This window comes from Oryctolagus cuniculus, chromosome 19 (assembly GCF_964237555.1).
Source record: "Oryctolagus cuniculus chromosome 19, mOryCun1.1, whole genome shotgun sequence".
Taxonomy (NCBI): Eukaryota; Metazoa; Chordata; class Mammalia; order Lagomorpha; family Leporidae; genus Oryctolagus; species Oryctolagus cuniculus.
The window spans coordinates 38,007,152-38,023,352 of record NC_091450.1 but is presented as its reverse complement, the minus strand read 5'-3'; the positions used below and the strand labels follow the sequence as shown (position 1 = coordinate 38,023,352).

Sequence of the window (16,201 nt, the reverse complement as noted above, 5' to 3'; positions counted from 1 at the left end):
ATTACATGATATCTAAATAGATGAACTGGGAACACTGGTTAGGAAATCCATGCCTCACACTGAGTGCCTGGGTTCAGCTTGCAGCTCTAGCTGCTGATGCCAGCTTCCCGCTAATACAGATCCTGGGAGGCATCAGGGATAACTCAACAGAACTGAGTTCCTACCACACAGCTGGGAGGATCTGAACTGAGCTCCCATTTCCCAGCTTCAGCCTTTCAGCCACTGCTGAAATGTGGGGAATAAACCAGCACACTGGAGTTCTCCCTCTGCTGCTCAAACAAAAATAAATTTGAAAGGTGAACCAGGCAACTACTGACTGGAAAATACTTCAAGGCGAATGCACAGTAAACAGGAATCTCATGAGCAAATCCACTTGATTTTATGCTTTAACATTCACAAACACTTGCAGCTAAAACAATACCCTAGGATATTAACTCAACTCAATGCAGTACTTACTGCAGGTTTTAGTTATTTCCTAATAACTGAATTCAAGCATAGTTTAATTTTGTTTGAAAAGAAGTATTGTATAAAATCATTATTTTTAAAGATTTATTTATTTATTTGGAAGTCAGAGCTACAGAGAAAAAAGGAGAGACAGAGAAAGATCTTCTATCCACTGGTTAATCCACAGGAGACTGCAACAGCCAGGGCTAGGCCACTTGAAAATCAGGAGTTTATTGTAGGTGTCCCATGTGTGGGCCCAAACACTCAGGCCATCCTCCACTGTTTTCCCAGGGCATTAGCAGGTAGCTGGATCTGAAGTGGAGCAGCTGGGACACAAACCAGTGCCCATCTGGAACGCTGGCATCACAGGTGGCAGCTTAACCCTTAATGCTGGCCCCTATAAAAACATTATTAGCTTGATCTGCAAGTGCTATAATAGATCACGAGAAATCTATTACTGTAAATTAAATTAAAAGTACAGACTTGATCAAGCGTGGAACTGAAAAAAATATTTAACAAAGTTTTTCAAGTTTGATAAATCAAGCATGTCTTTAAAATTCTGCTTTAAACACAAGTAAGAAAATCACTAATACACATTTTAATCTTTACTGTATGTGGAGTGCTGTTGAAAAACAAACTATCATTTTATTCAACTGTATGATAAAACACAAATATTTCAGAACTATACAAAACCTTCATTCATATCCTAACTCAAATATTTTGCAACTTAAGTGAGTAAAGACATTGTCACACATCAGCATTAAAATGAGGGATGTCAGAATTACAACACATTTCAAATCATTCATCACAAAAATGTACCATAAGCAACCACAAACACACTTGAAACAAATGAAAACCTAAGTCTTTGCAATAACATGGAAATTATATAAAAGCAAATGAAAATCACAGAACTGAAAAGTACAAACAAAAATGAGTTCAACACTACAATGGAAAGAACAAAGCAAATTATCAATGATTTTGAAGACATAAAAATAAAAATGACCCAATCTGAAGTAAGAGAAAACGCACGCATACACACAAAATCAACACAGCCCAAATGTGCACACATAAACACACACACAATCAGCGGAGCCCAAGGAAACTTGGGCACTAGAACAAAAGATCTAACATCTGTGCCATCTGAGTCTATGAAGAGAGGAAGGAGACAGTGGATAGAGTTGAAAAAATACTCTAAGAAATGATCAACTTCCTAAAATCTGGGGGAAAAAGACATGACTCTACAGCGGCTGTGCTAACCCCAAACAGGATGAACCCCAAGAACTCTATGCAAAAACGCACCATAATCCAGCATCAGACAACTGCAGATACAGCAAAGGAAAGCACTGAGAGAGATGAGATCTGTCTGAAGGGGGAATCCACTCCACTGGCAGGAATTTCCCACCAGCAGCCGAGCAGGGCAAAGGATGGGACAACATGGCTCAAGTGGTGAAAGGAAAGAGCTTGCAACCGAAATTATAAACAGCAAAATTATCCTGCAGAAATGAACATGAAATCTAGACGTTCTAAGGGGAAGGAAAACACAGAGCATTTGTTTCCAGCAGACTTACTTGAAAGAATGCCTAAACAAGTTTGAAAAATAGAAAATGATAAAAAAATTGCATCAGCAAAAAAATCAAAGCAGTAACAACAGAATAAATAAAAATATGGGTAACCAAAATAGACTTTCTTCTGCTGAGTTTTCTAAATTATGTTTGATGACTGAAATAAAAATTAGAATATATAAATTCTCCTTCTCAACAAACTAATATATCTTAAAAGATATGTGTTTTTAATGTGACTCTTTTTAAAAAACAAATATACCAAAATGTATATTAAAGTATCCAAAATCTCAAAGCAGTCACCTTCAAGTATACATTCTAATTCCAGTTACATTATCAAAGTTTCAAACATTTTTGAGTTCATCTTTTGATACTTTTCAAAGTAGTTTATAGTCAGGAAATTTATTTTTTTTTTGTACCATATTGTACGTACCTTCTGGTTTCTGATTTAAATAACCACACTCACTACCCACATTACTCACTGGACACCGTTCTGAATTACTTTCATCTTGTTCTATGTCGTTTATCTATTCTCAAAAGGGGAACATTGGCTACTAAGGATAATCAAATGATGAAACACAGGCTCTGAAGGCTTTCACATTGGCAAAGGATTAAAAAAAGGTATCTGTGCAAACAGGGAACATTGTTTCAGATAAAGGAACATCCTTCCAGTCACGCTGGACGTCACTTGCCATATCACAATCAGAAAACTGACCAAAGACTGCAGTCTAACAATTCACTGTGGAGTAGAACAACACATACCTAGAGAGGGGGCCCTAGAGAGAGACCACATGAAGAAACCAGCATTGAATAAAAGGATGTGTCCAGTTCTGGGCGGCCCACTCTGTAAAAGCCCACAGTTCTGTTACAGAAGGTTCTGGGATGGAGTAAGGACTCCTCCCTAACTTCAGAGCTACTTAGTACTCCAATTACATATTGAATTCACCCATTCATGGAACAAACACTAAGCACTCTTAAACACAAGGATAAAGTGAGTAAGAGAAAGGGGAGGGAAGGGTAGAGAAATCAGTTTGGAGAAAGGAAAATCAATGTGACACAAAGGACATGCGAAACAGAGACATGGAAGTGTCATCCAAGTGGAGATGTCAAAGGAGTAAAACTAGCCAGCAGGCAGACACAACTGCAAAAGCATGCTAAGGAGGAAGACCACCCAAGGAAGGAACCGACAGCTGGGAACCAGGGCTCAGGAAGGAGCATCCCCCTCCGTCTTACAAAGAGGGCAGAACTGCACCTGTCACTCCCAGGTGACCACAATGCTGCTGAGGTTTCCTGAAGCGGGAAGAGCAGTGCAGCAGCCCATCAGAGACAGTCGCAGAGGGGGGAAGGCTGCACAACACTACCTCTTGTACCTTCCTGCTTCCGAACAAGTTTCTGTGCTTATTACCAGGACCACTCTAGTTGCCTCCTAAATGCTATAGCCCACATCTAGTTTGGCTCATTTTGGTACATTTTTCAACTACAGCCATAGAGAATTGTATCAAAACTGAAATCATTTGATCATTTTACCTCATTTCCTTAACCCTTCCCGTGGTTTCTTTTGCTGTGAGAATTAAAACACATCTCCTGAAACTGGCTTCCAGGGCTGTGTACGCTCGGACTCTTGGCTAACTCCACACAACCATGTGAACCACACACACACACACACACACACACACCCTCTCTGCTCCAACCTCACCTGCCTTCTCTAAGAGCCCAAAGCCACCATGCTTTCTCCCATCACTCTCCCATCACATGGTCTTTGCACTAACCATTCCTTCTGTTTGCACCTGCGACCCTCCCTTCTCACCCTGGTAGCCTCAGACCTCAATTTATTTTTTTATTTTTATTTATTTGACAGGTAGAATTACAGAAGTGAGAGAGAGAGACAGAGAGAAAGGTCTGGTAAGTACATGCTCTGAGGTCAGAAACACCTGACACAATCTCTTATTTATGCAGAATATTTGCCATTTCTATTAAAATATGAAAGGATATCTGAATATTTGCCATTTATATTAAATATCACATTATATGAGCATAACAAATAATGTTCTTTCGTTATTAAACCATTTCCATTAATAAGATTCTGAATTCAAGTCTTTAAGTCACATTGACAGCTTTAATAGAACTTGAAATTATCTGACTTTATCATGGGACATCCAATGGTGGTATCCATAGCCTGTTGACAATAAGTCTGTAACAAAGAATCTAAAAACAAAAAATCCATTAGTGCTTACTGACCACCAAATAAAAACAGATCTATCTTCAAGGTTACTCACCGCTGAATTTAACAAATTCCATTTCCCCTTGGCGTTCACAGATGAAGAGGGGAAGCACAAATCAAGCCAGCATCAAAGCCTGTGTGGCTCCTATTTCTGCCAGCTGTATGAGAAATATTTAAACTTTGTATTCAGCTAGTGCCACGAATATTGTAACTAGTCATCATCTCCTTCATTAATAAGCAGTTAGTGACAAAATCAGATCACATCATCTGTGCAGTTAATTACAAGCTGGAAAATATTCAGGGTATACAAATTTTATTAGCAAGGCTGACATCTGTCAACTATTTTGGTTAATTACTTCTGAATTTGGATTCTAGCCTTCAACTATCTCAAATTTTAGTATATTTGACAGAAACAGTTTTTAGGCTACCATTTTCTCTGTTGAATATTTTTTACTTAATCCTATTCTAAGGTTGTCAGAAATAAGTACTGTTAGCTCTCATACTGACATAATTCACTGTGTAGCTAAGTAATAGAAATTCTTAGTAGATAGAATACTATCCAACACATGGTTAACTTTTTTGTCAGTGCTTATTAAATACTCTCAGCAATGCTATACAGGACATAAAATATTCTGAACTCTCTCAAATACATGTTAAGGCTATAACCTCCAAACCTTTCCCTTTACCTTGGAGTTTTTTCTTTTAAAGCATTGGACTTTTCCCCTCTTTGGATATGGACAGATTGTTGTGTGGCTTAGTAAGTAATCAGACTCCCCATCCCTCATCTAATCCATAAGTCATTTGTAGTGTGTAAGGGCAGATTTCTCAGAAGAAATTAGTTTTGAAGTGAAAGAGAAGTCTAGGGTGAAAAGAAAAGATCAAAAAAGTAAGAGAATGGAAGAGGTGAGGCAGGGTGAGTAGAACAAATAATTCATAGAAAGGAAACCAAAAGCAGTTCACTGAGAGCAGGCTGCATTTTCACAGGTAGTCAGTGGCAACGAAAATCCAAAAAATGAAAAAAGTAGAGAAAATAATATGCTAAAAATACAGAATGTACTAAGTGCACTAAACATTTGCAAGCACACACTTTTAATCTCTCCCAGTTGTGCTACAATTTTCCATATTCTTAAGGAAAATAGATTTAGAGAAATTATATGAATCCAAAATTTGCGAAACGAGCAGTAGTTTGAACCCAGGAAGGTTGACTTCATGCCCTCAACCACAACACATGTTGCTTCACAAAGGAATATTCTCCACTTCACAGAGGTCTTTTTTTTTGGGGGGGGGGGTGATGTGTTATAGCGGGTTAAGCAGCTGCCTGTAACACTAGCAACCCTTATGAGAGCGGGTTGGTATACAAGGTGCCCCCACTTCTGATCCAGCTTCCTGCTAATGTGCCTGCAAAAGCAGTGGAGGATGGCCCAAGTCCTTGGGCCCCTGAGGAAGACCCAGATGAAGCTCCTATCTGGGCCTGGTCCACCCTGGCCATTGTGACCATTTTGGAAATCAACCAGAAGACTGAAGATCTCTTTGTTTCTCTCCTTCTAACTATGCCTTTCAAATAAATCAATCTTTATTAAAAAGAGAGAGGGAGAAACAGAGAAAGATCTTAAGAGGAAGGCAGAACAGGCCTACTCTCAATGACAAGTATATCCTGAACAGTCTCTCAAGGACTAGCAATCAATCTGCAATGCCCCAGTCACCACTCCATGTGCAGTCTTTTTTAAGATTGATATTACTTATTTAAAAAGTAGCACAATGAGGAGAGGAGAAAAGACGGATCTTCAATCCAGTGATCTACTCCCCAAATGGCCCCAATGGCAGGCCTAAGCCAGGAGCCTAGAGCTCCATCTGGGGCTTACATGGATGCAGAGCCCCATGTCCTTGGGTCATCTTCAGCTACTTTAATAGGTGCTCTAGCAGGGAGCTGGATCATCAGCAAAAAAGCCAAGACTCAAATAGGTTCCTAATATGGGGTACTAATATTACATGTGTTGGCTTACCCCTCTGCATATAATACTAGACCTTATTTTAAACAACAACAAAAAGTATTGATTGATTGATTTTGAAAGGCAGACTGACCAAGAAAGACAAAGGCCAAGGGAAGTTGGCAGGGACACAGAGATCTTCCACCAATTAGTTCACTCCCTAGAAGTTCTCAATGGCAGGGGCCATTCCACTGTGTTCCCAGGTATATTATCAGGGAGCTGGATAGGTAGCAGAGCACCTGGGAATGGAACCAGGTCTCCAATATGGGATGCCAGCAACACAAGCAGTATCTTATCTCATTGAACCACAACTCTGGCCCCCATCTGTGCTCTTCATGTAACTGACCAAACAAGATGTGGGCATCAGCTATAGTGGTGATAAATGCCCCAGCTACCTGACATAGGTGGGAGTAAAAACCGGGTCTCACTACTCTAATCAATACTTCCTTAGAAAAATGTAGAGCCCTGGGGTCGGCACTGTGGTATAGTGGGTAAAGCTATGACCTGCAATGCCGGCAACCCACACTGGCACTGGTTGGAGTCCCAGCTGTTCTACTTCCGATCCCTGCCAATGGGCTGGGAAAAGTAGCATAAGATGGCTCAAGTGCTTGGGCCCCTGCCACCTACAAGGGAGACTAAGAAGAGGTCCCTGGCTTCAGCCTGGCTCAGTCCTACTTGTTGGGGGCCATCTGGGGAGTGAACAAGCAGATGGAAGATAACTTCTCTGACTTTGAAATAAATAAATTTTTTAAAAAGAAAAAAATGTAAAGCCCTAACATGAAATGCTAGTTTCTGTATAAAAGACATACTGTCAAAACACCTGTTGGTACTTGGCCTCTTTCTTTGGCATTAGGTTACTCTCATTAACAATGACTTTACCTGCTTTGTATGTTTTCCTTTATCTCTTCTACAGGAAATCCCAGGGAAGGAATGGTTGATCACAGGAAATTTCGCCTGTTCTCCCATGTCCAGCTTAAAATCTTCCTAATTTCATTATGAATGCTCATCATCTGCAGTGCTGTCAGAAAGGAGGTGCCTACATACACTCAGTGGCCAACAGGCAGCTGTGCTACAAGGAGCGAGTAGAGAACTCAAGGTTCCTGCTTTGGGTAAGACACCCACATTTAGGCATGTATATTAAAGACTGATTTATTTACTCAAAAGCCAGAGTTACAGAGAGAGAGAAGGAGAGGCAGAGAGAGAGAGAGAGAGAAAGAGAGAGAGATGGGGGTCTTCCATCCACTGGTTCAACTCCCCAGCTGGCCGCAACAGTCGGAGCTGCGCCAATCCGAAGCCCGAGGCGCAGAGGCCCAAGGACTTGGGCCATCCTCCACTGCTCTCCCAGGGCATAGCAGAGAGTTAGATCAGAAACAGAGCAGCTGGGACCCGAACCAGCTAGGCATATATATAAACTGGCATCTTTTCAGAAAGTCAGTCAAGCAAATTAAACAAAAAGGCCAATTCCCGACATCCTGAAGCATCCAGAAGAGCCCTTTTGCTGTCTCTGCCCAGCAGTCCTGAGTAGTTCATACTTTAAACCAAAATAAGAGCTCCAACTTTCAGAGACTTGTTCATGCTTGAAAGACTCAAGATTTTTTAATTTTTATTTTATTTTATTTTTTTGATAGGCAGAGTGGACAGTGAGAGAGAAAGAGAGACGGAGAGAAAGGTCTTCCTTTGCCGTTGGTTCACCGCCACGGCCGGTCCATCGTGCTGATCCGAAGCCAGGAGCCAGGTACTTATCCTGGTCTCCCATGGGGTGCAGGGCCCAAGGACTTGGACCATCCTCCACTGCACTCCCGGGCCACAGCAGAGAGCTGGCCTGGAAGAGGGGCAACCGGGACAGAATCCGGCGCCCCGACCGGGACTAGAACCCGGGGTGCCGGCGCCACAAGGCGGAGGATTAGCCTAGTGAGCCACGGTGCCAGTCTGAAAGACTCAATATTGTTAAGATATCAGTTATTTACAAGTTGATCAGTATGTACATTCAGTGAAATTCCAAACAAAACCCCAAGAGAACTTTGGTAGAAATTGATAAGGTATCCAATCAACGTTGAAAAACAACACAGCGTGGGAGGACTAAAGCTACTTGACCTTCATGAATTATTAAGCAACAGTAATAAAACAGTGGAGCATTGGTATAAAGAGAAAAAAATTGATCAATGGAACAATATCAAGAATCTAAAAACAAACCCACACACACATGGACAAATGGTTTCCACGAAAGAACAAAGGCAGCTGAGTTGGAAAACCAGAGCCCTTCCAACAGATGGTGCTGAACAAGTAACTATCCGTGTACCAAGAAAAGCAAAGATTTTGGGTTTGGATCTGTACCTCACACCAACTTAACTCAAAATGGATCACAGGTCTACACACAAAACCTAAAGGTATACAACTTCCAGAAAAAGCTTTAAAACATTTATGACTGGGGCCAGCACTGTGGTATAGTGGGTTCACTCTGCCCACGGTGCCAGAGCAAGTCCTGTCTGCTCTTCCAATCCACCTCTCTGCTATGGCCTGGAAAAGCAGTAAAAGATGGCCAAGAGGTTGGGCCTCTGCACTCACATGGAGACCCAGAAGAAGCTCCTGCTCCTGGCTTTGGATCAGCCCAGCTCCGGCCGTTGCAGCCATCTGGGGAGTAAACCTCCCTCTCAGTCTTTCTGTCTGTAACTCTACCTCTCAAATAAATAAAATATTTTTTTTAAAAAATTAAGACCTTGGGTTAGACAAAGATTTCTTAGATAGAATATCAAAATCATAATGCATAAAAAGTAAAAATGGAAAACCGAACTTCATCAAAGTTAAAAATTTCTCCTCAAAAGACACTTAAAGATCATAAGACAAGTCACAGACTGCACGAAACTCTGTGTAAAGCACATACCTGATAAATTTTTTTAAGATACAGAACCATCAGAACTCCAAAAAAGCCCAAATCCATTAAAAATCAGACAAAATCTTTAAATAGAACTTCACGACAGAAGACCTATGGACGGCAAGTAAGTACATGAGAAGATGCCCAGCACCACAATGGGGCAGACCTGCTAGAATTAGAAAGATGGCACACTTTAAGTGTCCTCATGAATGTGGAGACAGCAGCATGGTGCAAACGTCTGCAAGTTTATTTAAAAGTGTATTTACAGTGGTGGTTAAGACATCACTTTGGACGCCTGCGTCCATATCAGAATGCCTCGTTTCCAATAGCCAGTGTCATCCTGAATGGGGAAAAGCCGACAGCACTTCCCCTCAGAGCTAGAACAAGACAAAGATGTCCACTTTCACTACTCTTATTCAATGTAGTACTGGAGCTTCTAACAAGAGCAACTAGGGAGGAGAAAGAAAGAAAAGACATCAGAACTGGAAAACAGGAAGTCAAATTATCCGTGTGTGTGTGTGTGTGTGTGTGTGTGTGTATGTGTAGAGAGAGAGATCCATACCTCTCATTTTATAAAATATCAACTAAAAATCAATCAAAGACCTAAATTTAAGACCTGAGACTATGAAGGTACTAGAAGAAAATGTAGGGGAAACACTCCAAAACATTGGAGTAGAGGACAACTTTTTAGATGAGACCCTTAAAGCGCAGGCAACAAAACAAAACAAATAGGACTGTATCAAATTCAGAAGCTTTCCACAGCAAAGGAAATGATCTATAGAGTGAAGAGACATCTAACAGAATTGGAAAAAATATCTGCAAACCACCTGTCGGACAAAGGATTAATATCCCAAACATTATCAGCAACTTAAAAAACTCAACAACAAAAAAATCAATCCAGTTGAAAAATGAGCAAAGTACTTTGACCATTCTCAAAAGAAGAAATATAAATGGCCAACAAATATATGAAAAAATGAGATATCACTCACTCCTGTCAGAATGGCTAAAATCCAAAACACCGAAACTAACACTGAGGAGGACGTGGAGAAAGGGGAACATTTCTACACTGATGGTGGGAATGGAAATTAGTGCAGCAACTGTGGAAAACAGTGTGGAGATTTCTTAAAAGACTAGAAACAGAGCTGTCCTATGGTCCAGCCATCCCATACTGTATATACATGCAAAAGACTTGAACACAATGAACTCCATTTTTTTTTCTTAAAAAGTATACCTACAATACAAACCCACCATTCCTTTCCTTTATTTTTACTCACTAGAAAAGTAAATGTGTCAAGATGCTCCCCCACACAGAAATGTCAGCTTAGTTTATAACAGCTCATAATTTAAAATCATCCAAATTTCAATCAGCCAATGAAGGGACCAGTAAATTGTGGTGTATCTATGCAATGTAATATTTACTTAGCAATAAAAAGGAATAAAGTATTGCTACATGAAACAACATGAACGAATCTCAAACAGGCCAAACATGCTTCAATTTTATATAAAATTCTAGAAAATGCAAACTAATCTGTAGTGACAAAAAAGCAGATCAGTGATGAGGATGGCACAAGGACTTCTCTATTGCAGTATCAAACTTGCAGGGAGCTAACTTGGAGGTGTTACAGCTACACTCAGTGAAATTCCACGCGGAAGAATAAATATTTTCATCTTGATTCTTGGCAGTATTTTATGATATATATGTGTTCAAATTTACCAAGTTATATACTTCAGATATTCTCATTTATTTCAGGTCATTATTTTGGTTATACCTCAAGAGAACTGCAACTTAAAAAAAAAAAAAGTCCAGTTTAAGACGGTTTAGACAATCTAACTGTTCTATTCTGAGCTACCTCAGAAGCTTTTCAAAACCATCCAAGAGCACTCCAGTAAGGAAGGTGATATTCACGTGGGTAGTTACAGCTACAGTGGTCAAACGGTCTTCTCACAGAGCTTGTAGCTGCACCTTATGATAATGAAAGTACCTTCTCTGAGCGATCAAGCAAGCTGTCTCTCACCTAAAAGTCTATCATGAAGTAACAAACTCAAAAGGAGAGGCATACTGTTATTGCTACCCTCCTGTAAAGCATGAACCACCCAGCACTAGCTCACAGTGGTACTCCTGCACAGATCCAGCAGGAGTATTGCGTGGCATTCTGGACTTACCGCGTGCATCACGGCACTTCACTGGCTGCTGTCCACTGTGTCACAGACCACACTCCACAACTGAGTATCATTCGTGACTAGTTCTCCAGAGATTTTAGGGACCACAAAAGTAGACGGTAGTGGAAAAGCTTGATCCAGAACTTGCATGCTCCTTGTATATAATCATGGTTTGAAAAACACTGGCTTCACCAGTTCTTATCAAGAGAGTTCTGTACATTTTGGAAGGAAGGTTCACTCTGATTATGTTTTAAAGATAGATTACCTATATTGTATTGAGTAAGTTGAGGCTCAACTGAAAAAAATGCCATGAATTATACATTCAAGATGTTCAATAACTAACAAGAAGGTATTAGTTATGGTCTGAATTCATGGGCAGGAATTCTTAAAGAATCAGTGCTCATGATGGGGATATGTGGGCTATATGAAGCAAGGGGAGGTAACTCCAGGAGAGACATTAGGAATTTAGGTGCAGGGGACAAATATTGGCATTAAGAATAAGAGGTCTCATACCAACTAAGTGGCAGCCAGGACTGGAACCAGAGATATCCTCTGTCCAAAGTCCAGACTCCTGCTCACCACACTACACCACATTTATTCATGGCACTAAAACATTGGATAGAGGTCTTCATGGTGGACATTCCATGACACTGGCATTGTCTCTGCAAATGCCCCTGTTGTTCCAAGAGCCTAGATAGCACAGAGACATGCAGGAACAACAAGAAACATGAACATTCAAGAGGCATTTTTCATATTTAATCTTAAAATCCAAAATACACTATGGTTGAAGAGAGATTACTTTTAATACATGCCAAGTTCTATTTAAACAAAGGTGAAAATTCAGCTGGAAGACAGATAACAACCTATAAAACAATAACTCTAGTTAAATGTATATATTCAGAAGTCATATCTGTTGGTAATATGAAATATAGGTCCTAGTAGTAAACTTTTAGTTCAGAGTTAACTATGAAGTATAAAAAATAAAAAGACAGGCCAGTGCCATGGCTCACTAGGCTAATCCTCCGCCTGCAGCACTGGCACCCCAGGTTCTAGCCCCGGTCGGGGCGCCGGATTCTGTCCTGGTTGCTCCTCTTCCAGTCCAGCTCTCTGCTGTGGCCCGGGAGGGCAGTGGAGGATGGCCCAAGTGCTTGGGCCCTGCACCCCATGGGAGACCAGGAGGAAGCACCTGGCTCCTGGCTTTGGATCAGCACAGCCCGCAGGCCACAGCACACTGGCCTTAGTGGCCACTTTGGGGGTGAACCAACGGAAAAAGGAAGACCTTTCTCTCTGTCTCTCTAACTCTGCCTGTCAAAAAATAAATAAAAAATAAAAAAATAAAAGACCACATAATGCAGCATGGTGAAAGCACTGTGGGACTCGGGCAAGGGTGGGAAGTGGAGGGAGGGAAGAGGTAGGGAAGGGACAGTTTTCGAAAACATTGGAAGAAAGGTCACTTGCAAATATTAACTATGTGGCCTTGGATAACTTAATTACTCCAAGAACAGTTGGTCAGATGTAAAACGTAGAACAATCCCATTTGATCTAACCCTGTCTCAGGACTGAGAGAATGTGAAAGAAACTGCCAAATCTAGCATGTGTAAGGACACAGTCTCATCATCGTGATACCTCTTTTAGCGACGTCAACTATGTGACTTCTTCACTGATATGCTCCAGTAACACAAAAGATGCAGCTTCTATTCAGCCAAAGGTTTTAGTAAACTATGTGAGTTTTTTGTTGTTGTTGTTCTCCTTAATCATTTCTAATTTGGACTGCTGGCGTCTAACAGGGAATTACAGGATTCGTAATTCTTGTATCATTTTAAAATAAATTTTGCTTTCCATATACTTAAAACATTTGTGATTATATTAAAACATTATTTATACAAAGCCCAATTTCAGCCTTGAAACTAATCACATTCATCTTTTATTCCAGCCCCAAATCCACCCCTCAAATAATAGTATTAGAACACATTTTTTAAAGGAATCATTTATTACCCATCAGTCAGGTTTTCAGAGGTATTTTCTGCAGAGGAATATCTGCCTCCTTTCCTCCCTGAAGGGCGCCGAACAATGAAGGTGAAGGACTACAATAAAACGTCCCTTACTGATTTTTAAAGATTGTATTACTCGTCTTTCAGTGTCAGGAGATCATTGGCGAGAAAAGCAAGGTTAAACCAGGCCAGGCTCTCCTGGATCGACGGAGGAGGGACTGCTGCCAGAGCTATCACCCAGAATTTTTTTACTGTGCATAACCCATTGGGCATTGTAAGTTCTACATTTTTTCTCAATAAGTAATAATGAAGTAAAGACACACTTTTGCCACAGCACACTGTGCTGTCTGTGCAAGTTCTCAGGAAGGGACTGTAAGAAGTAGTCTAGCACTCACAGCTCACTCATAACCCTGGGTCACAGGTTTCAGGGAACGGGCTGAGAGCGAGGACAAAGACCCTGTTCTAATTTAAGTAATCTTGACAACTTAGTGATAATTATATCTTTCAGAGTTCAGTCACCTTCAAAATATTATACAATGAAGATAAAAATATTATGTGGTTCAGAGCCAAGAACATTAATAAAAGTACTTTCTAAAGTCTAATCATTATTTTCATTTTCTATTTAAGTTTTTTCATTGTTTACCATCTCAGATGCGAAATTTCAGTCTTCATTGATTAAAAACATAGAACTCCTTACATACAAATTTATTCAGGTTTGCAAACATTAAATCATCATTAGATGAGAATGACAAGCATGAGAAAATTAATACATGAAAAAAGGTTTGAGGAAATATAAAATATGTTGAATTTGGTTTTAAACTGAATCTACACGAACTTTAATTCAATGAAATCCAGTATTGCATACTTTTTAATCAATTATTTCATAATCATTCCCCTAAATCCTATAATTTTTCAAGAAATCCTACCTAAAAGATTGTCAAAAGTCAGCCATAAAACATCACTGGGAGGCAAACTCTATCTAAATTTCCACTAAATCCATCAAATGTCACCTTACTTCAATTCATCAAATCACTTTACATGAGTGAATCTTCAAAGCATCCTCAGTGTTCATTAGTGTTACAATTAAGAGCCATATTACACTGAAAATAAAACATAATTATCTTGAATGATTACAGATCTAAACTCTTTAAAAATAAATTATGGAACCTCATGATGCTAAGCTCATTTATAATCTTAAACACAATGTAGACCTAGTTTAATCAAGAGCAACAGTTCTGGGTTTTTTTTTGTTTTGTTTTGTTTTGTTTTTTGTTTTTTGTTTTTGACAGGCAGAGTGGACAGTGAGAGACAGACAGACAGAAAGGTCTTCCTTTTGCCGTTGGTTCACCCTCCAATGGCCGCCGCGTCTATCGCGCTGCAGCCGGCGCACCGCGCTGATCCGAAGCCAGGAGCCAGGTGCTTCTCCTGGTCTCCCATGCGGGTACAGGGCCCAAGTACTTGGGCCATCCTCCACTGCACTCCTGGGCCACAGCACAGAGCTGGCCTGGAAGAGGGGCAACCGGGACAGAATCCAGCACCCCGACCGGGACTAGAACCCGGGGTGCCGGCGCTGCAGGTGGAGGATTAGCCTATTGAGCCACGGGGCCAGCCGAGTTTTGTCTTTTTTTCTACTTATAATGGAGAAGAAAACTTTGGTTGGTTTCTTGATACCATCTCATGGTTAACAAGTAATTGCTGGGTTGAAGTTGGGGCTGGAAATGAAAGTTTGGGAGCAATCATCACAAAGTATGAGGGCCCCGGAAGGTGAACATTGTCAGAGAAGGGCAGAGCGAGCACAGAACAAGCCAGAAGAAGCCCCTCAGAAGACAGGCAAAGGGGGCTCTGGTTTGAAGGACATGGGAAATAGCAGACAGCAGGCATCCTTTAGGTCCTACAAAAGGCAGGGCCTCAAAAAGTCGCCATCAAAACACGTGGGTATGGAGATCACATTGGAATAGATCTCTAATGTAATCTGTTTTTATGCTAAGTGACGTGTTACTTTCTCCCCATCACAGTCTTCTACAAAATAATGAGGAAAAGAAAAGATACCAACAGTATAAAAATATTCTGTAAAAGTATTAAAGAATCACAAGAATAAATGCTTTTCAAGGCTTTAACTCAACTGAAGCTGAAGAAATTACAATTAACTGCTCAGAATAAGAATTACATAATTTGGTAGATTTTAATATTTGGGTTATAATTTCATTTTATTAATGGAAATCAAATGAAGATTCGATAAGTAGGAAAAATCTTCAGGAACATATCTAGAACTGTGGTTTGTCATCTTTCCTTCAGAAAAATCACCTGTGACACAAAATATGGTATAACAAATAAGGCAAGAAAACGGCCAATTCTAACCTGTGTGCGTTTTCTGGGGGTCAATAAGGAAGCAATGAGAGGTTCATCCAGGTTATACTCTGTTCACCCCACAATTCTGACCATCACTGCTCAGCAGGTCTGCAACTCAGAACCCAGCAAGCAGACATGCCAGGGAAGGTGATGACAGTAAACCACACCTCAAGGCGGGGCAACCTACAGAACTGGTTAGGACTATCTGTATTCAGTAAAAATGACTTGGACTTAACTGGCAAAATGACCTTGGGTAAGCCATTTAACATATTTGAGACAGGGATGTCCTCATCTACAAAACTAACAAGATGCGTAAGGAGTTGTAAAGATTAAGTAACATGAGGTTTCCAATAGTCAGTAGTTGTACTGATGACACCCTGTCATCTCCAAGGGTGGTGGGTGGCACTGTGGCTATGTGACCATCCTCCAGGAAGGTGCACAGGACATAGCAAAGGCATCCTCCTCAATAAATTCACACAGAAGGGACACCTGAGTAAAATTCCATTTCACATGCCAGAATCAAGGGGAACAAGTGAAAAACTTCTTCCAAGACCTGATATAAGAAAAATCATATTGACATATTCATCTGTGCTAAATGAATTTGAAAACCTGGTTTC

The 16,201-nt window shown here is 40.5% G+C and overlaps 1 protein-coding gene across 3 annotated transcripts in view; it reads right to left on the bottom strand.

The window, feature by feature from the left end:
* Window positions 1-16,201, bottom strand: part of SDK1 (sidekick cell adhesion molecule 1) — a 980,492-nt gene that overhangs the window by 793,080 nt on the left and 171,211 nt on the right. The window lies entirely within an intron of this gene.